Raw genomic sequence first — 22,217 nt, forward strand, 5'->3', positions numbered from 1 at the left:
TATTCTGATTAGAGTTTCCTCTCCCTTTAACCTCCCCAGTTTCTCCCCTCCTCCCATAACATCCAGATCCACCACCTTTCTGATTCTTATTAGAAAACAATAAGTTCCTAAGAGATAAAAAATAACAAAATTAATTAGAATAAGATAAAATGCAACTATCACATAGAAGTGTCCTTGTGGTAGGGTAAAGTGTCCTTGGAGTATATAACGAGTGTGCTTTATTTGGAATTTAAGGTAGATTGATTACCATATGGAGTACAAATCCATCTAAATCAACTCACAGAAACTCAAAGAGACCAAAGCAGCAAGCATGAGGCAGGCATGGGTCTGCACCAGGTCTTCAATGTGTATATTATCTCTTTCAGTATTTTAGGAGAACTTTTATTTGTATTTTTGTGGGGCTGTTGAGTGTGTGAAGAAGTGCGTCTCTGATTCTTGGGTCTTCTTGTGGGCTCTTTTACTCCTGTTCATTTGTCTCATCCAATTTCAATTTGATAATTGTGATTTAAAGTCTTATTCTAATTTATTTTGTTGCACTTTGCTGTTATCTCTTAGAAGCATATTATTATCTACTGAGAGATAGAAACAGAATGGATCCTGAAAGAAGGGAAGGTAGAGCAGAACTGGGAGGAGTAGAGGGAAGGAAAATTATAATCAGGATAGATTACGGGGAAAATCTATTATGAATGAAATTGAAAGGATGATTCCCAGAAAGAAAGATAACACAAAAGGGTCATGGCTCACAGAGATACACTGACTCATATTTTATTACTTCTAGGTCATTTGGGTATCAGTACTTATCCACCAACATCTCAAACCTAGACCACAGTCAGTACTGAGATGTTATTGCTTCTTCCGTTGCCCTCATTTACCTTTTGTTTCCATCCCTCCATCCCTCTCTTTTTGCTTTTGTCTTCACTTAATTTAGGTAGCTCTCGGTCTACCACACTCGCTCACCTGTTTGCCATTACTCCTTGTCTTTATCTAGAAGTTATATATTAAAGGCCTGTTTTAATATCATTCTTTGTAGTATTCCAATAATTGTTGAGGTTAAGCAATGTCTTATGTGGACTCAGTCTTCTATAGTCTGGCATCTTCTCAGGTACTCTTTATTAATTTTTTCCAGTTGAACCTTGGGAGGAGTGAGAATATGAGCAGAGGTCAAGACCATGATGAAGACACACACTGAAATAGTTGTGAGCTCACCAACTCTGGCCAGACAAGGAAGGAACCAGCATAGGACCAAGCTGGACCTTCTGAATGTGGGTGACAGTTTATGGCTGGGGCAGACTGCAGGGCCACTGGTTGTGACACCAGGATTTATCCCTGCTGCTGGTGCTGACTTTTTGGAAACCATTGTCTTTGGATGGATACCTTGCTCAGCCTGGATATAGTGGGGGAGGCCTTGCTTCTTCCTCTGGGCAATGTGCCTTACCCTCTCTGAGGAGTGGATGAAGGTGGGCTGGGAGGGGGGGTAAGTGGAGGGAATGGGCTGAGGAGAGGGAATAGAAACTTGGATAAGCATGTAAATGAGAAAAAAGATAGATTGCTTTCTTTCTAAAAAATACTCACTTTTCTCACTCATCTGAACATACATACAATATTTATTTAATGATTTTGTATATTGAGACATATACTAGATGATGTGTGAAAAGGAGGACATATTTCAGAAAACCTCTCATTTTTGAAACTTACAAAGCGTGCGGTGAGATACATAAACGTGCAGAAAGTGACAGTACCTTAGGGTTTTATGAACCAATAGCTACCGCACATTTAGTTATTGCCATAAATGGAGTGATGGACAGTATTGGCAACGTTAAGAAACAAAATGAGCAGCCTGACCAAGATTATAAAAACTGCCTTTCAAGCCCTGAACCTAATTAGTGCTTTAAAAGAGGAAGAAGGTATGCTAGAGAGGGTTTCAGGAAGCTACTCATACTCTCAGATATGACCGCATATCAGCAACATATAATTATTAATTCCGCATGATACTGGCATGTTGAACCACCTGCAAGGTAAAGTTGAAGTAAAATTGATGGGACTGAGTACTTCAAAGTATCATTCATTGTTAGGTTACTTTGCTTTAAAGAGCATAAGGTTTGTTGTTATTTTTGTTGTTGTTATTATTTTTATTGTTATTATTTTTCCTTTGACTGAAAATAGATTGTTTTCTCATGCAACAAAAGTCCCATGAATCCTATCAAAACACTAAACCTGGAATCCAATATGCTCAAAGGACCTGATGCAGACCCTTGCAGAGACTCTGAACGTTGGCTCGGTCGCTCTGAATTCACATAGGCTTTGATGAAGCTGTTACCAGGTTTGGGGATGTAGCTCAGAGGTAGAGCACATGTTTTGCATATGTGAGGCCCCGGGTTCGATCCCCGGCATCTCCAAAGCAGTTCTTTTAACCTTTGACTGTTCTTTTTCAGGATGTTTCTGTACAAGATGTCCCAGACTTTAAATTCCCGTGATGAGGTCATATATGCATAGTTAATTATTGGAATGAAATTGCTCGTTTGTCACCGTGACAGCAATGTTCATCTTTGTGACGACATTTCCATAGATACCACCATGGTCTGGTGAGTACAATGTGGTCGGGCTTTTAGGGATATGCTTTGTTCACAGAGCGGAAAAAAAAAAAAGAAAAGCTCTGCATTCGTAGTGGGGACAGTTTCTCTAATGGGTATGCTTTCTTGAGTGAAAACAAGGGTGAAGAGTTCTTCCTTTGAGAGGAAGTAAGGGAGGGCTGGGCGGAGCCATTCCTGGTTACTAAGGGGGAGGCAGCATTGCGGTTGTCATAGAAACCGGGGTCATTATGGCGACTCTTTTCAAATGGCGACCGGACGATGTCCTGGAAAGGAGCATTCAGTTCCTGGTGTTTGGACTGAGTTGAGCTTATGGATTCCCGGAGGTGAGCACCAGAATCTTTCTGAGGGTTGGGAGGCAGATGCAGGGATTCCAGACCCAAGTAGGACCACTCCTACCTCGGGGTTTGCAGCCTGTGTTTCTCCGGAAGGAGAGAGACTTGGGACCATTCTGCCTCCTCCTGTGCTGTTCTGTACAGGGCTGTGCTGGAGCCATTGTCCAGGAGGGGAATTGTGGGAGAGTGAACAGGAGGGAGATGAGGCCAAATGAGCACTCTGTGATCCCGACTTCCTACTCTGTGCTTGAGATTGTTCGCCCATGGATCGGTGAGATGTAAGAGATAAGTGAGATAGCAGGGCTGTCTTTCCAAGTTGCAGTCAGTCAGATCTCTGGGCAAACAGAAAAGAAAGCAATTGTTTTCTCTTTGAACAGTTTTAATATTATTTGAATGAGTTAATATTCAGCTATTTATTCCCAGCTTTATTTACCACTGGATGACCAGCGAGCACCTTCCTCTCCACTACCCCCTTCTTCCCCAGACCTGTCTGTACATGTCCCTCTCTGTGAAAAGGCCATGAGATTGCTAGCCCATAGGACCGGTGAGATTTAAGAGGGAAAGCCTAAATGCTAGTCAATAATTACCCTACATGTCTCAGATGAGTGGTAAAAGACTCACTTGGTTAGAGGATTTTCTTTTTAGTAATCTGCGGTTTTGTTTGGATTTGAGACAGCATTTCACTGTGCCCTACCCTGGCTCAGAACTCTCAGTGTTTCTCCTGCCTTGGCTGCCTCGTGAAGGGGTTGCAGGTGTGGGACACTTTGTGCTTGGCACCGGTCTGGCATTTTAATTTCCATTTCCTTGGGCCCGCCCTGCCAGGTGGCCCTGATCTCTCCTCAGAATCCCTAAGACACTGCTTATGGCCTTAATATCTCTAATGAATCTCAATAAAGGGGGCAATCCTATCAACACCCCCTTGAAAAGCACACCTGAAATATTTCACGGGTCTCGATGACTACTTTCTGACTGACATATGAGGTTTTCCGTATGTTTCATAGAAATGCTTTATCAGATATATGTATTTCTAACTTTTCTCCTAGCCTCAGACTTATCATCTCAATTCTCATCCATGTCTTTGGAAGAGCAGGAGATTTTCAATTGTAAGATCCCACCTTCTCTAGTTCTTCAATTACGGTTTTTATTCGGTGTCTTGTCTGCGAAATCTTTTCCTGGAACCCAGTGACAGGGATTTTCTTCTTGTTTTCTGTTGGACATTTATAGGCTGATTTTTATATTTTTACATCTGTAATTTATTTTGAATGGTCTTCACATATGATACGATGTAGGTCCTAGTTTATATTTGTGGGTTTGGATATACACTTACCTCAGCATTGCTTCCTGAAAGGCCATCTTTATGCATCAAATTGCCTTGTTTATTTGTGAAACATCAGTTCTCCAATAATCCAATCATGGTACATATGCCAGTAATCCCAGTGCCTGGGAGGCTGCAGCAGGAGTATGGTCAGTTCTTCTCAGCACACACTACACGCACTACACACAAGCTTGATGCCAGCATCAGACACAGGAAAAATGTTGACTCGATATAGGCAGTGGTCTGTAAATGTGTGGATGTGAGCGTGGAATGTTGGTTTTGGACTTTTTCTTGCCGACTTTGATTCAATAGCATGCTGGTCCAATTACTGTAGGTTCACACAGAGGTCTCCTATCAGGCAATGCTGTTCTCTAACATTTGTCTGTTTCTAAGGTTTACACAAGCTATATATTTAGTCTACAATGTTTAGAGTTATCCACTCAATTTTTAAAAAGAATAAGTGCTATTTTATTGTTAGTGCATCGAATCTGTAGCTCAGTTTTGAATCAACAGACATCTTACTAATAATGAATTGTTTGAGCCGTGAACATAGTTGTCCTTTATTAAGACAGGTTGTCTCCAATTCAGCAATGTTTGGAAATCTCTCGGCCTATCAGCACTATGGATCTATCTGTCGGGATAATGCACAAATATTTGTACTTTTTGATTCATCTATAACTGCTATTATTTTTTAAACAAATTGATACGTATTGTTTTTTCTGTGAACAAATTATTAAATCTTCTGTAAACTGTCAGGAAACAAGTGTCAATGAAACTTACAAAGGATATTTTTTGTTGCAAGCATGGATTATTTCATGATGCAAACTATATTTGATGTGTAATGCAGCTTGTCCCTATTTTCGTATCGGCATTTACAGGTTATTATTGACAGTCTGAAACAAATGAGAGAAATGTCCCAGAGACAAGTCCATGGCCATCGTCACAGGAATCTCATTCAGACCACATAATTTAGTAGCTCTCACCATCCTGTGTGTGGTCAGAGATGAATCTGTTGTAATGTGGTTGTACCCCTTGAGCTCTCAGTAAACACCAGGGAGCTAGGAGAGTGAGAATGAGGTGTCGTGTGTGTGTGTGTGTGTGTGTGTGTGTGTGTGTGTGTGTGTGTGTACAGGAATTCCTTGGCAGAGGCTGGTCTGCAAAGACTGGTTGATTGACTCTTAGACCTGCAGTGATATGGAGATGGTGGAAGTCGCAGTCCCAGGGCCTAATTACAATTTCCTTTGTGTTCTCTTGAGCCCATGAGTAGCCACTCCTTGGGCCCCCTGTGTTGGACTTACCTAACACCTTGTTACTAAGTGATGACGTTGGACCTGACATTTAAAATATCAGAATATGTCTCCTTATCAAAGCTTTAAGTTTCTACCAGTCAAACGACTGCGTGTCATCACATAGCAGCTAGTGCCTGTAGCTGTGGTTTCTCTGCTTTACCATAATAGTCTACTTAATATTATCACCCATGTACTTAAAGAGAGTCTATAGTTTCTTCATTCTATTATTATAAAAACTTCATGAAACTGTTTCCACATTGTGACATGTAATTTGTACTAACATAAACCTGTCTCACTCATGTTTACTCACATATATTTGACTCCAGAATGAACTCTCCTCTTCCTTTGAGGTGAGAGCTGTGTGTTTACATTGACATTTGTTAGTGTGTGTTGTGTATATGCTCATGCTTGTGCAGATATGTCCCTGGATATATATTGTGAAAGTTAGTTAATCACTTACTGCTGTGATAGGTTATGTGTTATGATTCTCCTGGTCCTCTTCAATGATGACCTGGTGTGTAGTATACTGCTTACTTATCTCCATATTTCTTTACTCATGTGCTGACCTATATCAGTATGGCTCAACACCCATTTTCCCAAACTGTTCTCCTCTCTATTGCCGTTCTCTATTTCCATGCTCCATTTGTCCCAATATTGGCCAGAGGAATCCATTTAAGATGGCATCAGTGTTCATCTGGTGCCTCTGGAGAATTTCCTGGGTCTAAGCATTGCGCTCTCTGAGCCCCTGTGTGGAAAGGAAGTAATGATGCCCACCTCAAAGAATAATTTTCAGGGCCTGAATGGAGAGAAAACAAAACCTGTGTATTTATGTGGTTGGCGGATTTCCCTTGCCCCCTTTGTGCTGCCCATGGAAGGCTGTGGCATGAAAGTAGGGGCCTGAGTGCACACAGAGAGGGGGAGTTCTTGCCACGGGAATGGGAAATGCACAAGCTCACATTCCCAGTATGTGTCTGCAGTCACAGTTATCACTGTATATGCCCAGGGTGGTGAGATGACCTGGGAGGAGGAAAAACATCATTGTGTACCTTCCATTGATGTCGTCTGCACAGACAAGGCACCATCATTCCATCCCCTGGGATTTATGTGCTTCCTCATCCTGGTTTCCTCTACTTCATGAGTTTTCTTTTCCCTTCTGCTACCTTCTAGTGTAAAGTAAAGGGTTTAATCTTTGCAACCCAGAAGCAGGAGTTTTAAGGAAGAACCCAGTGTGCTGTGATGTCTGCCAGACTGAGCAGAACGTTGGGACATTAAGGGTGAGTTAGTTCCCTTACCCATCCTTAACCATTCAATATGATAACAATACCTCATGTTCTGTTCATTAGCAGCTCTTTGAGGTTAAATGTGATCCCATGTGCCTAAATGCCTTGTCATCTCAGTTGGATGGAAGGATCAAGGCACTGTGAAGTGAGTATGTTACATCAGCTATCCCAGATCTCTCTGGTCGGTGTTAGTGCTACTCAGATATCGTGATTGCCTTCAAGTCTAACCCTATTTGATGTTACTGCAATTATAGTTCCTTCACAATCACCATTGTAAGAACAGAATCTACAATACATTTACTCTGTGTCTATAGAGGACCACATCACATCACTTATACTTTTTGCTTCAAACATCACACAGAACTGAGAGATATTAAAAGGAAAAGGAAACGTATATATTTTAATCATATTCTGCATTGATATTCTTCTTCTTTCTTCCAGATATTTCTGATTCCTCTAAGATTTGTTTGTTTTAGAAATTTCCTTTAGCCCTTTTTAGCAGCATGTCTCATATTGATAAACAATTACGTTTACTTTTGATGATGGTTTTTTATCCCCAAGATAATCCAGCAGAATAATTTATGTAGACATAGAGATTCAGGTTTGATAATTGCTTTTATTCAGCACTATAATAAATAGTGTGCTTTATCCCTTGGACTGCATGCCTCATTATAATTACGTGGCTCTCTTTTTGTCTACCAGAAACAGAATTCCTTCAACATGATCTCAAGGTTTTTTCTTTTTTCTTTTCTGAAGTTTGACTATATCAATCATTTCATGTATCTTGGGTTCATATGCTTCCTGGTTTACTCAACATTGTTTTAGAAATAGATTTTTTCCTTTGTGCTTTCATCTACAAGTTGTTGCATCTTCTGTTTTCATGGCCCACATATTTCACTGCCCTCTCTTTTCCTTCCTCTTTTAAGCTCCTGTTCGTCTCCTCATGGTCTGTTTTCTAGTTTTATGACCTGCAAGCATGACCACACACAGCCACACTCACAAACGAATTCAACTCTAGATTCGATATCTGAGAGAAAACTTGGGTCTTTTATCCTTACTTAGTCTGCATTGTTTTACAGACCTTCTGGAAAACTTGGGTCTTCTCCTACATTAATGGATGCATAGAGGTCACCATTCTTGGAATATTTTTGTCTTTTCTGCTAAGCCGTGGTTTCTATTGCTGTGAAAGAGGCCTTTCAGTGCATCAGTGCCTAGATACATATGTGCCTCCCAAAACCAGTTTGTGATGATTGGTTCTCTCCTTCCACCTCATGGGTCTTGGGAATTGAACTCAGCAGGCAGGCATAAGTATATGTGCCTTTCTTTTACCAATTGAACTACCTGCAAATTGCAACATTTTAATCCATACATGCATTTGTGTACAAATTTAACAGTCTCATGTGGAGTTAGTGTTGGCGAATGTTCCATATTCGTCTGGAGAGTGGGTAGGTTGTCTTCTATCAAGTTTCAGAAGTCCATAGAGCTACAGGAAAATTAGCTTTCATAAATCTTTTCAATGTATTATTTCCCATATGATTATTGTTGCATCGAAAACAGTGTGTTCCAATCTACTATTGTTCCTGAGCTTTTCCTTATCCATTGCATTACTCAGATCTCACTAAAGCAGTGGTTCTCAGTCTTCCCAATGTTGTGATCCTTTAATCCGGTTTGTCATATTGTGGTGACCTACGACTACAAAATTATTTAATTGCTACTCATAACTGTAATTTTGCTATTTTTATGGACCACAATGTAAATATCTGTGTTTATTTATAGTCTTATCTGATCCCTGTGAAAGGGGTCAAACTCAAAGGTTGAGAACCACTGATCTAAAGGAATATAATTAGTAGAATGTGCCTCCCAAAACCAACAATGGCTCTGTCTGGCAGAAAAGCCATAAATGGTAGTTGTTCAGTCAACAAGACTGGATGTCTCAGCAGTCCCAGTTTGGCACTGGAGATCTAGAGGATTCTTAGGGACCTGCTACTTTTCTTCAGTCACTATTGGAGTCCCAAAAATGTAGGTTCTAACTCCAACAAAGGGATGCCTCAGAAGCAGGGTAGATGACATTGCTGATAAGAATGAGAGCAAGCAAAAATAAAAACTTTCCTCTTCCACGTCCTTTGATGTGGACTTCCAACAGAGATGATGATTAGGGTGAATATTCTCACCTCACATGATCCAATCAAGAAAATCTCTCACAGGAGAGTCCAGATACTTGAGTTTTAGTTGATTTCAGATGTAGTCTTAGTGACAACCAAGATTAGCCATCACATTCCTCAAAAAAATGCCACATTATTGGTATATTTCTTGAAAAAGTAACATTTTGCCACTAAAGTTGAGCCCATAGAATTATTGTGGGTTTCAAAAATATCTCTTAATTGCATATTCTTTTAAGCATTTCTCAAATATCAGAATTTTTATCTCAGGTTACCTTTTATTTGTAATTGGCTATTATTTTTTGTTCATTTCTAAGTGTTCAGTGTAACATTTAAGGGATATGTGCTTAAAAGTCAGTATTTTAAGATTTTATCTTTTTTTCTGTCAATTATGTTTTATTTTATTTTATTTTTTATTTTTTATTGAAAAAAATTTCCGCCTCCTCCCTGCCTCCCATTTCCCTCTACCTCCTCCCACTCCTCTCCCCCTCCACCCACTCCTCTCCCCCTCCCTCTCCAGTCTGAAGAGCAGTCAGTGTTCCCTGCCCTGTGGAAAGTCCAAAGTCCTCCCCCCTCCATCCTGGTCTAGGATCATTGGGCTACCAGGCGACCCTGTTTATGTGCTGAGGAGTTCCATCTGGACGGGTGAGTGTGTGCTATCCAGGGGCAGATTGTCCAGGAAAAGAGCACAAACCCCCCTCCCCCAGCTCCTTCTGCAGGGCTGTCTTTCTTACACACGGCCTCCCCCCAAAGCCTGCGTTTTCTGAAAGGTTCTTTGCTCAGGAACAGTTTTCTGCTCCTACATTAAGGCTACCCACCCAGAGAGGTGAGTGTCTGCCAACCGGGCAGGCCTCAAGGACCCCCCGAAAGGGAGCACGTGCACCTTCAGCTTGTTGGCATGGTGTCCTGTGTTCTACTTGTCCCCGCCCTGCCCCCCAAGACCCCCCTTTTGTCCGTGGGTCATTGGACTACCAGGCGTCCATGTTTTGGTGTTAAGATTTTATCTTAACAGGTAACCTGAAGAGTATTTTTCTTTGCTTGATGTATTCATATACATTTACATTTATTATGAAATCAATACTCTTGGTCACTTAGAATCATCTCTATTCTATTACATGAAAAGCCATAGGTAGCACTTACCTTAATGATGTCTGTGAGATGTTCTGTATCCTAGATACAAGGATTCATTAATCTGGTGCATGGTTTTCAAACTTGTATTCCCCATCAGGGCATTGTCTTCATTTATCAACCATTACGTGGAAGAGCATACAGCTGACACTTGATGGACGTCCTAACAACAAGCTTCTCAACTTATAAAAAGAGGTTTGTTATATCTAAGAAGTTTGGTTTTTATTGCTTTTATTGAGCTATACATTTAGCTCTGCTTTCCTACCTTCCTATACTCTCCCCTTCCTCCTCTCCTTTGACCCCCCCCCCCCATGGCCAGTTTTCTCAGGAATTCTTGTCTTTTTCTCCTTCCTATGTAGACCAGCAATGTCTCTCTTTCTTGTCTAGGTTGTCTGGGGTTGTGGAAAGTAGGCTGGTTTTTCTTTGCTTTTTATCCAAAAGTCACTCATGAGAGAGTACATATTACATTTGTTTTTCTGGGTCTGGGTAAGAAGTTTGTTTTGAATCCATGTTCCTGAGCTTGAAGGTATTTAGGTTGTTCCTCAGTCTGTTCCTCACTGCCTTCACATCCTTCATTGCACCGTTTATCATAGCTAGTTCTGTTGCTCTTTCTCTCCCATTTCTCCACCACACATTTTGCTCACCATAATGGCTTCCTGGAAGTAGCGGGTCGACCTGTGAATGTCTTCCCCAGCCCAGGCTTTGACAATGCAGGCTTGCCTGTGGGTGTGTGGCACCTGCCTGAACAGAATGGTGTCAGGCAGCCTGGGGATATCTTCCCGGCACCCAATGACTGCAATGTTTTAAAAATTGTGTGTATATTGTAAGCATTGCTGCTCAGATGGAAAGGGATCCTGGCAGTCAGGAGCCAAGGAATACCACAAATTCACCTTAAACTTAGAAGCTCACAGCCCTGCTTCAGGGAAAGCTTTTCCCAAATTAACAGCTCTGCTCTGGTAGGGGAGGGTTTCCCTAGCCAAGTTGTTACAGCTCTGCTCAGATCCTCAGAAGAGTAACAACTCTACTCTGCTAGGAGAAGCTTTTCCAGTTCTGCTCCCCTCTCCTCCACTCGTCTCCAGTTGAAGTCATTGCTTCTCTGTTCTTCTTAGGCAAAGAAGGTCTCACCCAAGCCTCATTCAAGAGATTCACTGGGAGGGAAGAGTCCAGGAGGTGGCTGACCCTGCAAAAGTGGGAAAGGCAGCTCCCAACTGAACAGGTACAGGGTGGTTTCATGCTCAATGATCTGCTGGTTTTCCTGCTCTGGGATTGGTTCCTTTTATGCTGAGATATTGGTTAGTTTGTTTTGCGGAATTGGTAAGTGGAAGAGTGTGTTTCTGTAGCTTTGGTTTCAGGGGCAAATGTGTTTATTTCACTGGCCTTTTTTAAACGTTGGACTCTGGTTTCAGGGCCAGTGAACTGATTCTAGTCTCAGGGTCAGTGTATGTTTCTTTTGCTCTGGTTTCAGGATTAGGGTGTGCTGCTTTGGACAGAAACGGGTGTTGCTCCCCTAGAAACAGATATGCAGTCCATTGTGGGCCAGCAAGTGAGTGCTGAGAACCCAGTCCGGGTCTTCTGTAAGAGCAGCAAGTCCTCTTAACCATGGGGCCATCTCTGCAGTCCAAGTCATCAAATATTAAACGTAATTACTATTTTTCTACTTTTCCCCATAATGACAATAGACATCTTCTTATACTCAGGTAGGTAAAAGTTTCATTATTATTTACCAATCCATAAAGTTTCATTTCTATGTTAGTTAGGTTTTCACTCCCAACCACTGCCCTACCCTGTCTGCAGGAAATTACAACAATCTGATATTATACCAGCACTCGGGAGGCAGAGGCAGGCGGATCTCTGTGAGTTCGAGACCAGCCTGGTCTACAGAGCTGGTTCCAGGACAGGCTCCAAAACCACAGAGAAACCCTGTCTCAAAAAAAAAACCAATCTGATATTATAGACAAATTAATATATATGCTGGAATGTATTAGAATAGAACCAGAGTTTAGAGACATCTGGCCTTCATTCATCTTGAATATATGTTTAAATTTATCTATTTTGTTGCCTATGATAATTGTTCATTCTTAATATTAAATGGTGTAGCAATGTATAGCTACACAGAAAATTTTATAATTTATTTTTATTTTATATGTATATATGTTTGCCTACATATAGGTATGAAGAGCACATGCATGCCTGGTGCCCATGGATGCAAAGAGAGGGTATTGGATCCCTTGGCACTGGAGTTACAGTTGGGAGCTGCCATGACAGTCTTGGGAAATGAGTCATTTACCTGTAGCCTGTTGTTTTGGTTGTTTTCAATTTCAGTGTCTTTTATATAAAGCTGGTGTGAACTGAAATAAATAAGTCATTAAAAGAAAATATGTCCTCTTCCTCCAGGTTATATATTTGGGAATGTGATGGTCAGATGACAATTAACATATGAAGACATTGGGAAATACTTTTCCAAGTCTCTGTCCTGTTTTCCATGGCCACCAGCAGTGGGTACGAGAGTTTCATCCTCCACAACCTGCCAGGTCTTTGTATGACAAGTCTTTATTTCTGAGTATTTTATGGGTGTGTCAAGAGTCCCCTCAGAGTCACCTGTCTCTCTTCCCTAAGTGTTAAGCATGTTGCGGCTGTATGTTTCTCTTAGTGGAGCATCTACTCACCCTTCTGGCCAACTTTTATTTTCTGAAATGTCTATTTTCTTACTGGCTCTTTTTGAGGTTTGGGAAATCTGGAAACAGTAAGACTGTCACCTGATACACAAGTTCCCACATTCATTTTCCCAGGCAGGAAAAATATGTTACTAACATATATTTGGAAGAGTGGACATTTTCTCACTTTATGGAGTTCTTAACAATCCAGTTGTTCATTTAATGAAAGGAGGTTTGTTATATCTAAGAAGTTAGTCTGTAATTCATTCGTTTTCTCCTACACGATTCATGTTTAGGTTGTATTCTTTTCAAAAAAATATTTATTTATTTATTTATTATGTATACAATATTCTTTGTGCATGTCTGCAGGCCAGAAGAGGGCACCAGACCTCTTTACAGATGGTTGTGAGCCACCATGTGGTTGCCAGGAATTGAACTCAGGACCTTTGGAAGAGCTCTTGACCACTGAGCCATCTCTCCAGGCTCTAGGTTGTATTCTTGATCAATTATCTTTTAGATTTCTTTTCACTATGTACTGAGTGTCTGCCTGTATGTCTGTGTGTACGATATGCGCATTTGAGTGCCGATGTCCACAGAGACTAGAAAAGACTGTCAGTTCCCCTGGCTCTGGAGTTATAGGCATCTGTCGGCCACCATATGGGTGCTGGAAACTGAAGTCAGGTCATCTGCAATAGCCAAAGGCACTCTTAACCTCGGAGATGTCTCTAGTCCTGTGTAGATCCTTTGTTTGTTTTGGGTTGACTTTTGTATCCTGAGATAAACAACTTGTCTATATTTATATTTGTGCATGGGGAGGTCTGCTTGTCCCAAAATAAGACAGAAGACAGGGCATTGAAGGGGATATGAGAGGGAATACATAGCCCCTCATCCTGTGATCATTTTTACATTTTTAGGACATTCAAGAAGCCTCAGCCCAACTGATAGAGCCAAAATTACCTGCAGATATGATGCAACTATTCCTAAAAACATCTCAAAGTAAGTTTAAAAATAAAAACAAACAAACTGGAGTCTGAAGATAGGGTTCATTCTTTTATATTTCTGAATGTCTTCCAGAGGATCCAGAGTTGATACCCAGCACCTACCCAATGGTTGACACTGTTTGTAACTCCAGTTCCAAGACATCTCAAACTCTGGTTCCCTCTGTGAGCAGTAGGTACTCACTCATGTGGTGCACAAACTTCCCTATGGAAAAACATTCAACAAATATAAATAAATTAATTAATTGTGCTTACTTAGGACAAGAATACTTGTAAAATCACATATTAACCTTAAATTTAATTTACTAAAAGAAATTTTAAAAGCGATAAGAACATTTCAAAAGATTATTTTTTTATTTTTGACTTTTTAATAACATATTGTATATTTTTCCTAATGGGAAAACAGAACCCATTTAAAGACTCAAAGTATTCTTACATGTAATTTTAAAACAATGTAACTCTGAGAGCCATAAAAATCTTCACATTTCTCACTCTTCTGCCCTCCTCACACACCCTTTGTACTGACACCTAATCTCAAGTGTCTCTCTCTAGTCCTCACTGAGGCCGTCATGCATGAGCCATCCTTATTCTGTGTGAGCTTCTATCCACAGGATTAATAAGCTCACAACCTTTGCTTCATCCTGGCTTTTTCTGAAAGTTTTTTCTGCAGCCTAGACCCAGTTTACCAGGGTCAAGGTCATCAAAGGACAGGGTGATCCTCAGGCTGAAGGTCACGATGCTGGGCTGCTCCTCCCTACCACTACAGGGAGTCCCAAAAAACCTCGGTGACCAGCATATTCCTGCTTCATTGAAGTGTCTTTGTGTCTTTGCTAAAGGTGTCCCCTCACACGTGTGTGACTCTTCTGTCCCCTTCATATTCTTTTCTGTCTTATTGTCATTACCAATCAGGCACGCTGTCTTCATTTCTCTAGGTTTATAAGGAGTCTGGAAGTCATGTGTTCATCCTCCAAGATTTTTCCTTTTGAAGGTGTTTTCATGCTCTGGTTTTTCATATTCACTATGAGTTTCAGGATAAGCCCATTAGTTTATGAAAAGTCTGTTAGATTTCTGTTGGTATTGCACTGGATCTATAGGTCTTTTTGAGGAGAACAGACACCTGTATCTTCCATTGCATGAAGGTGATTGCAGAGTGAATTCTAATTGGTCTTAATAATAAAATCTGGAGTCAGATATTACGAGGTTGAATCTATAAGATCAGAACAGCAAAGCAGCCAGCTTCCAGTTCTTTCCTCTATGAAATCCTCAGACCAAATGGAGCATCCTGTCTCTACAAGACCTCAGACTGAATGCCTGGATCTCCTATCTCCTCCCACCTTATATTCCTCTCTTCAACAAACCCTGGGAAGAAAAGTGTGAGCCACCAGTGCCTGACTCTCTTTCTGTTTTAGACTGGATCAATCTAGTGTATCCCAGGGTGGCCTTGAACTCGCAGAGATCCATTTGCCTGTACCTCCTGAGTGTTGGGAAAGGTGAGTTCCAACACTGCCTGTCCTCTCTGGCTAACTAGTGGCTATCTGCACACACTGATTCTCAGGCAAGCTTTATTGTCATAGGACAAACAAAATATCACCACAGTCGACGAATCTATACATCTTTACTCTCAGCAATGATTTGTCCCATTCAGTGTCTAGGCACAACAGAGAAGCGGGCAGAGTTTTTCTAATTATTTCATATTTCCTGATGCTATCTCCAGTGACAGGGATTTTAAATTACAGCTTCCACACATTTCACTGTGGTCAAATGTCTGTGGGTAGATTTTAACAAAAGCTCTCTTTTAGGTTGAAATGTCAGGTTTCTTTCTCTATGATGAAAATGTCTTTGAAAACATATATTTGCTTATGTTTCAATTTCAGTATTTTGAAGTTGCAAGTTAATTATGAGAAAAGAAACAAATGTCCAACACCCAGTTTGGGGGAAATTTTCTAAGGCAGCCACAGGTCTAATGTTTGCCCAAATGGAATCTTTGGAATCATAGAGATACTCCTTCACCTCCCAGCCAGCTCCATCAGGTAGGTGTTGAGATCACAGTGGAGAGAAAGAAGGGGATACATGTGAAGAGTTAGGTATGTATGTGTAACTCCAGAAAGATTTGTATTATGTAGAATAAGTAGGTAACTTTTTTCAAAATATCTAATAATATTTTTGCCAACACAAAAGGGTCAAGGTTAGTACTCGTGTGTTTTCCCTCTTGTTTTCCCATCCAGTCATGCAGATTTTAGCAGTGTCTGCTGTAGACTGTTTACAGAGGGGGTGTTTTATGGATGGGTCTTGCCATATGGATTATTACCATGACGCCTGCTAAGTGTTGCTCTGATACCTACTTCCCTGTGCAGTTACTAGTATACAAGCATTGCTTGTCTTTGAGTAAAGTTTCCCTTTTATCTTTTGTTTATTAATGGATTTACTCATGCGTTTGTGTCCACTCAGAAACACCCATTTTTTAAAGGAGTACCACTTTGTCATCATTATATACTGTGATGCTTAAATTATCCCATAACATGCCCGTGCAAGGACACACATTCAAGTGGACCTGCTCTTCACTTGTTATCTGTCTAGAATTCTGGATTATCTGACCACCCCCAGAAGACAGTAATCACCAAATGCTAGCTGTCAGTGACACTTTGTCTCCTCTTTCTGTCAATATCAGGTCTCTTCTATGATAAGAACAACAGGAAGGCAGAGAGAACACGCAGAAGGTTGACAAGAAGCTGACATGAGCCCTTGTTTCCAGTATGTGAGTCATCAGTGCCACCAGTGTGAGTGTGTGTGTGTGTGTGTGTGTGTGTGTGTGTGTGTGTGTGTGTGTGATGTGTACATGGGTGTGTATAGGAAGGGTCTGTGAGATGAACAAAGAAGAGGAAGATGTCACTGCACATCTTTGACTTGACTGGATGCAGACAGACTACTCCATCCCTATATTCAGTACAGTAGAGTGCATGAGCGTTCTCATCGCCTTCTTCCCCTCCCCATGAGATTTCTCTCCCCTTACTCTGCCTTCTAGTAGAACAGGGGAGAAAACAGTGAACTCTCCATGCAAAACCAGCTCCTGGAGAAGAACCAAGTGTGGTGTGGTCTTGTCAGCCTGTTACCTGAGCAAGAGTGACAAGATCATGTGGGACTCACCAGGTGAGTCATTTCCTTTTCTCTTCCCATCCATGTGACCTGCAGCGGATCTGTGATGCCTTGTAGGAACACATCCTGTTGCAGCAGGGTAGCAGCAAGAGCAGCACACTGTGGAACAATGGCATTCATAGACTCCCCAGATGACAGAAGTCTGCATGGGTTCCTTTAAATGACCAGGACTGAAATGGAAGCCATCCCTTCAGACCATTTCCTGAATGGGTCATGCATTTCTGCATCACATTTGCAGGGAGTGCTTATTAAAATGGTAGAAATCTGGGTCCACACTAGACACCGAATCAAACCCTGTGAAGTGTGGTGTGGCATAGCCACTTCTTTCTGATGGCTGTCCACGTTAAAAAGTATTGCTACTGTGTTTGTTATTCTGTCTTCTAGGATATGGAGTCACAGACTGCTTAATTCCATACCGTGTTCTCTTGCTACTCCCGTAAATACCAGTGTGTTACATGGCATGTCAAATACGCATCAATTCCTTCATATATATTTATCCAGATATTCACATACTGGCCTCTTTTGTGAGCACCTTGTTCCTGCACTGTGAAGACTAGCACGGGTTCCTGTATTTTGTGTTAGATAGGCAAACTGTCAGTAAGCAGAAGAAATCAGTAATCAGAGCAATTCCATGTATTATTGGCGCTTTAAAGATCATAAAGGGGACAGGAAATAGTTGTGATGGAGATTGTGGTACGTGATGTTACCCCCTAAAGTTTTCAGAAGTTAGCATGTGATCTGAGTCCTGAATGGCAAAAAGAAGCAAGGCCATGCATAAGCCATGTTATGGGCGTGCTTGCCCCCATGGAGAACAGTGGATCTAAGAGCAGGGGACAAGGCCAGTGGCCAGAGCCTTGAAGACAATGTGGACACTGCTTGGGGATAGGGTAGAAAGGAAGATGTGTGTCGTTTTCAGCTGACTATGACATTTGGATTATATGATCAGTGTGGAAGGTGAGTTATGGAATTGACATGATTTGATTCCTTTTGGTGGAAGGTGACTTGGCACTGCACAGAGAAAGGCCTGGGGAGGGCGGGATGAGGGAGTGTGTGGAGACAGTGGAGATGGTTCAGAAGACAGGGGAGGGATGGAAGTGGATTGAAAGAGGGATGAAGCCATGCTGCAGTGATCAGCGTGAGAGCTGCCCTGTGCAGCCTTGTCTGGGAGAAGGCAGATAGCACCTGTATGCGCTGTGCATTTTCCTTGTGGAGACGTTGCTCTAACATCTCTGGATTTGTCTGACCACTTGGAGACACAGTGCTTCCGTTTACTGACATCAGTTGTTCCACGTGTATTTGACACAGGGTAGTTTGAATACCCAAACTAGTTGTTGTAAAACTTAGTAATTTAACAACGTGTCAGCTGATGAATAATTTTCAGATGTAAACTTTTCTAAGTAAAACTAACTGTAGAAGAATTTCCAAAAGAATAAGAATCTAACATTTGTCTAACGAAAAGCAAACCTAACGTTTAAAGTATTTTTGAAAGTGGTTGTTCTACAGCATGTACTGCTCTTGGCAGTTTTACGGATGAAGCGAGTAGGCTTTAGGCAGAGTCAAAGTGAAATCAGTCTCTAGGTGCTGCAGCTCCTGCTTGTCCCTATTCTTTCTCCAGGAGACTACTGCCTTTAGAAATGCGTATTTTTGACAGGTGGGCGTGGCACACACATTTAATCCCAGGACTCACGAGACAGAGCAGTATGATGTCTGAGTGCAAGGCCAGCCTGTAATTCCAATTGCATACATCAACATTAGTCTGTCACATATGCAGGAACTTCTGACTGGCATTTAGAGCAGATGTTGTAACTAAAGGCCCATAAAATCAATGAGTGAGCATTCTAATGCTCTCAATTCAGAGTGGTAAGCACAGCTCAGAGATCACAGCTCACTCTGTTTCGTGCCTCACAGATATGCCCAGCCTGTGTTTGGAAAATGGGTCCAGCACATCCAGGCTCAGGGAAGCAAAGTTGCTGGGCCTAGGAAGGTTCCACATCTCTCTGACTCTAGAACAGTGGTTCTCAGCCTGTGACTTGTGACCTCTATCCCCCAAACTATCTATCCCCCCCCAAACGTCTATCCCCCAAACTATTTCCATTATGATTCTTACCTGTAACAACTTTACAGCGATGAAGTAGCAACAGCAATAATTTTCTGGTTGGGATCACCACACATGAGGGACTGTATTAAGAGTCATGTCACAGCATTAGGAAGGCTGAGAACCACTGCTGTACAGATATCCAAACACAGAATCCGGCTTCTCAGATATGTCTGGGATCCCTTCATCATTGTCCCCATACTCCTAGGGAGGCACAGCCCCACATCAGGACACCCACACTCACATCTCCGTGCAAGGGAAATCCTGTTCTTCTTTCTCCGTCATTTCTATATCCACACACTATGCTATATTTCCAAATTTTCTTTTTTTATGTCTTCAGCACTGAGCTTAAGGATGTGTCTGATTCTTTGACCAACCTTTTTCCTGTTTTGTGATTCTTCTGCAGGGTCTGGGTCATTGTTCTGCACACACAACCACAGAGAGTACAACAGCAGCCTCCAGTCCCTTGTTGCTGACCTTTGAGGAAGCTGGGCATGTAAGGTAGGTTTGCTCTCAGGAGACTTGCTCTCGGGAACAGGATGTCCTTGCCAGAGGCTGGACTCGAGGATGCTGCAGCACATAGATCTGCCCAGCATCTGTGGCCCTGTCCGAAGCTCTTCAAAACTGTGGTGGGAGCACATGTGGGGATTTTTAAAAGTGGTCCCTAGACACTGGTATGGCTCCCCTGGCAGTGCAGGACATTCCCAGCTATATTCTTGATTTTTCTGGTAGCTGTTCAATGAGAATGCTATACCATGAAAAGAAATCACTGGTGAATTTAAAAAGCCACAGTATGGGGACTGGCGACATAGCTCTCGAGGCAGAATGATTGCCTAGAATGGAAATTGCTCTGTGTTCTTTGACCCTCTGGGCATGTTCACCCTCACCTGTAATACCAGCACTCAAGACGTAGAGGCAGGAGGAAAGAGATGTGAGAGTCATTACTGTTTATGAGCGTATGGGTCCCAGCACCCATGGCAGATAGCTCACAACTGCCTTTAACTCCAGCTCCATCAGGAGTCAATGCCTCTGCCCATCATGTGCATACGACAGACAGACAGACAGACAGACAGACAGACAGACATAATTAAAAGTAAAAATAAATCTAAACAAGAAAAAAGAAGAATCAGCTCCAGGTCATTGAACCAAGGGGAAAACACAGTGGAATTTAAAATATGAACATTATAATGGCTAATGGACTTTAACAGTCTACAGTCTTGCTGGAGAGATGTTCAGTGGTTAAGAGTGCATTCTATTCTTGCTGAGGACGCAAGGTCTGTTTCCAGCATCCATTTCCAAAATCCGTGATGGACCGTACCTCAGCTCCAGGAAGGTATGACCTCTCCTGACCTTTGTAGGCATGTGCATTAATGTGTAAATACACACACAAATATACACAACATAATTATTATTAAGTTATGCACATTATTTGCCTTAAAATCATTTACAAATTAAAATAATTGCTGTGAAACATTAAAGAAAAATGCTCAAATGCCAGGCAATAATGAGAACAGTTTTCATTCGCATTATGTGGCAAATGCGTGCACTTCCAGCTATTTGAACACTGGGGTTACAGGATCATGACTGCAAAGAAGTTTCAGAACAGCCTGAATAGCATAGAGAGGCCCTGCCTCAAAATGAAAACCAAACAAAAACCAATAATATCTCAGAAAATGTGAAATTTCTTAGGAAAACAATCTTAGAGTACATGGTTTTTCAAGAGATGTGGATCATTATAAAATAATTTTTTGCAGGGAAATCAATGATAAAATTACTTATTTCGTGGGAATTCAACCATATACATGTAGAAATGGAATGAAAATGTTACTGGGCCGAGAAGAAAACAGTAGCATTAAGAATGTGTTTACATTAAAATGAATACTTGAGCTGGAGCAGTGTGCTAAGCTGGGAAGACCAGCAGCACTCTGAAGGCTGAGGGAGGAAGGGGAAGAGTCCCAGGCTGGGCTGGGCTGCTCTGAGACTCTGCACTAAACACACAAAGTAGATATCAGGACTATTATCATTCCATTCACTGTGGGAAAGTTTCAACTTAGTTCTGTCATGGGAAAACATCCTCTTTTCACTGGATGTTAGGCAGAGCCCTGTGTGTCCCTGGCAGACACATTAAAGATTACCATCCCCTAAATGGGGAAGTGACTTCCTCACCACCACATACAGCAAGGCGCACAGAAAATGGCGGCTGGGACTCTACTCAGATAGCTCACTCTCAGGAGATTTCCCTGCAGACAGCCCTGTGCCTTAGGGGTAGGAATAAGCCCAGCAACAAACACAGATTTCCTTATGGTAGTACATGTGCTTTCCTGTGGTGTTTGAAATTTCATATCCAGGAAGGAAAGTACTTTAAAGTGTAATCTGAGAAAATACTTGTGCTTGGGTGGTAAAAGTAGGGCTGGGGAGACAGCTAAATCAGTAAAGTGCTGGCCTTGTGGGCATGAGGCCTTGAGTGTCATTCCCAGAGAGCATCATCCAGAAAATGAAGATAAACTACAGGAGGAAAAGTAGCAGGTGTGGCGGGACATGCTTATGTGTGAAGGTGGAGGCGAGCCCATCCCTGGAGTGTGCTGACGAGCTAACCCATCCTGCCTTGCGTGTTCCAGGCCAGTTGGAAACCTTGTCTAAGAAAAACATCAGGGGGATGGCGCCTGAGTTACAGCACCGGAGGCTGTCTTCTGTCCCCTGACCTCACGCGCGCGCACACACACAAACACACACACACACAATTGCTCACGCACTCACAGGCATGCTCGAACCCACAATCGCGCTTTGGATAAATGATTATACACCTTCCATACTTCAGGAGAAGTAGTCATTTTGTTGAGTTTCTGGAGTAGTAAAGACGAATGTAATCTATTCTGATGCTGTGTGCATGCCTCTGTGTGTGTGTGTGGTGTGTGTGTGTGTGTGTGTGTGTGTGTGTGTGTGTGTGTGGTGTGTGTGTGTGTGTGTGTGTGTGTGTGTGTGTGTGTGTGTGTTTACACACAGAGCTCCACCATCTCTATCTAATGAGGCTGCTTTATGTTAGCCTTAGACTGGGATTGGTCTCCAATCTCGGGTTTACATTTGATATACCTAAGATGTCCAGTTTTATGTGCCAGGAAAGTATAATGAAGTGAAAAAACACTGCCTTATCTTATCTAAGGTCCCTTCAAGTCCAGGTTACAGCCAATGTTCCCTCCCACCCAAATATAGACGCCACTGGGCC

At 41.9% G+C, this 22,217-nt stretch overlaps 3 long non-coding RNA genes and 1 other non-coding gene across 11 annotated transcripts; all 4 read left to right on the forward strand.

Annotated features, from left to right (window-relative positions):
• The first annotated feature begins 2,324 nt into the window (after positions 1-2,324).
• On the forward strand, positions 2,325-2,396 carry Trnaa-ugc. The gene has a single exon. It is a non-coding gene; the product is annotated as a tRNA-Ala (tRNA).
• A 468-nt stretch (positions 2,397-2,864) lies between these two features.
• Positions 2,865-9,545, forward strand: LOC121436725. Of its 2 annotated transcripts, none has more exons than XR_005972741.1 (3): positions 2,865-2,914; positions 6,695-6,801; positions 9,487-9,545. It is a non-coding gene; the product is annotated as an uncharacterized LOC121436725 (long non-coding RNA). The 2 variants fall into 2 exon arrangements; XR_005972742.1 differs by lacking the exon at positions 2,865-2,914 and adding an exon at positions 5,842-5,877.
• Positions 9,546-9,551: 6 nt separating this feature from the next.
• Positions 9,552-11,264, forward strand: LOC121436726. The gene is made up of 3 exons (XR_005972743.1): positions 9,552-9,611; positions 10,195-10,289; positions 11,204-11,264. It is a non-coding gene; the product is annotated as an uncharacterized LOC121436726 (long non-coding RNA).
• Positions 11,265-11,587: 323 nt separating this feature from the next.
• Positions 11,588-21,870, forward strand: LOC121436721. 7 transcript variants are annotated; one of them, XR_005972735.1, is made up of 7 exons: positions 11,588-11,733; positions 12,489-12,625; positions 13,663-13,744; positions 15,621-15,776; positions 16,415-16,497; positions 16,769-16,893; positions 19,401-19,869. It is a non-coding gene; the product is annotated as an uncharacterized LOC121436721 (long non-coding RNA). The 7 variants fall into 7 exon arrangements; XR_005972738.1 differs by lacking the exons at positions 11,588-11,733; positions 12,489-12,625 and adding exons at positions 13,175-13,237; positions 21,613-21,870 and having other exon boundaries at positions 19,401-19,495; XR_005972739.1 differs by lacking the exon at positions 11,588-11,733 and having other exon boundaries at positions 12,546-12,593.
• The last annotated feature ends 347 nt before the right edge of the window (positions 21,871-22,217 follow it).

Source organism: Microtus oregoni, unplaced genomic scaffold (genome assembly GCF_018167655.1).
Source record: "Microtus oregoni isolate MIOR12 unplaced genomic scaffold, Mior012 000050F_002, whole genome shotgun sequence".
Classification (NCBI taxonomy): domain Eukaryota; kingdom Metazoa; phylum Chordata; class Mammalia; order Rodentia; family Cricetidae; genus Microtus; species Microtus oregoni.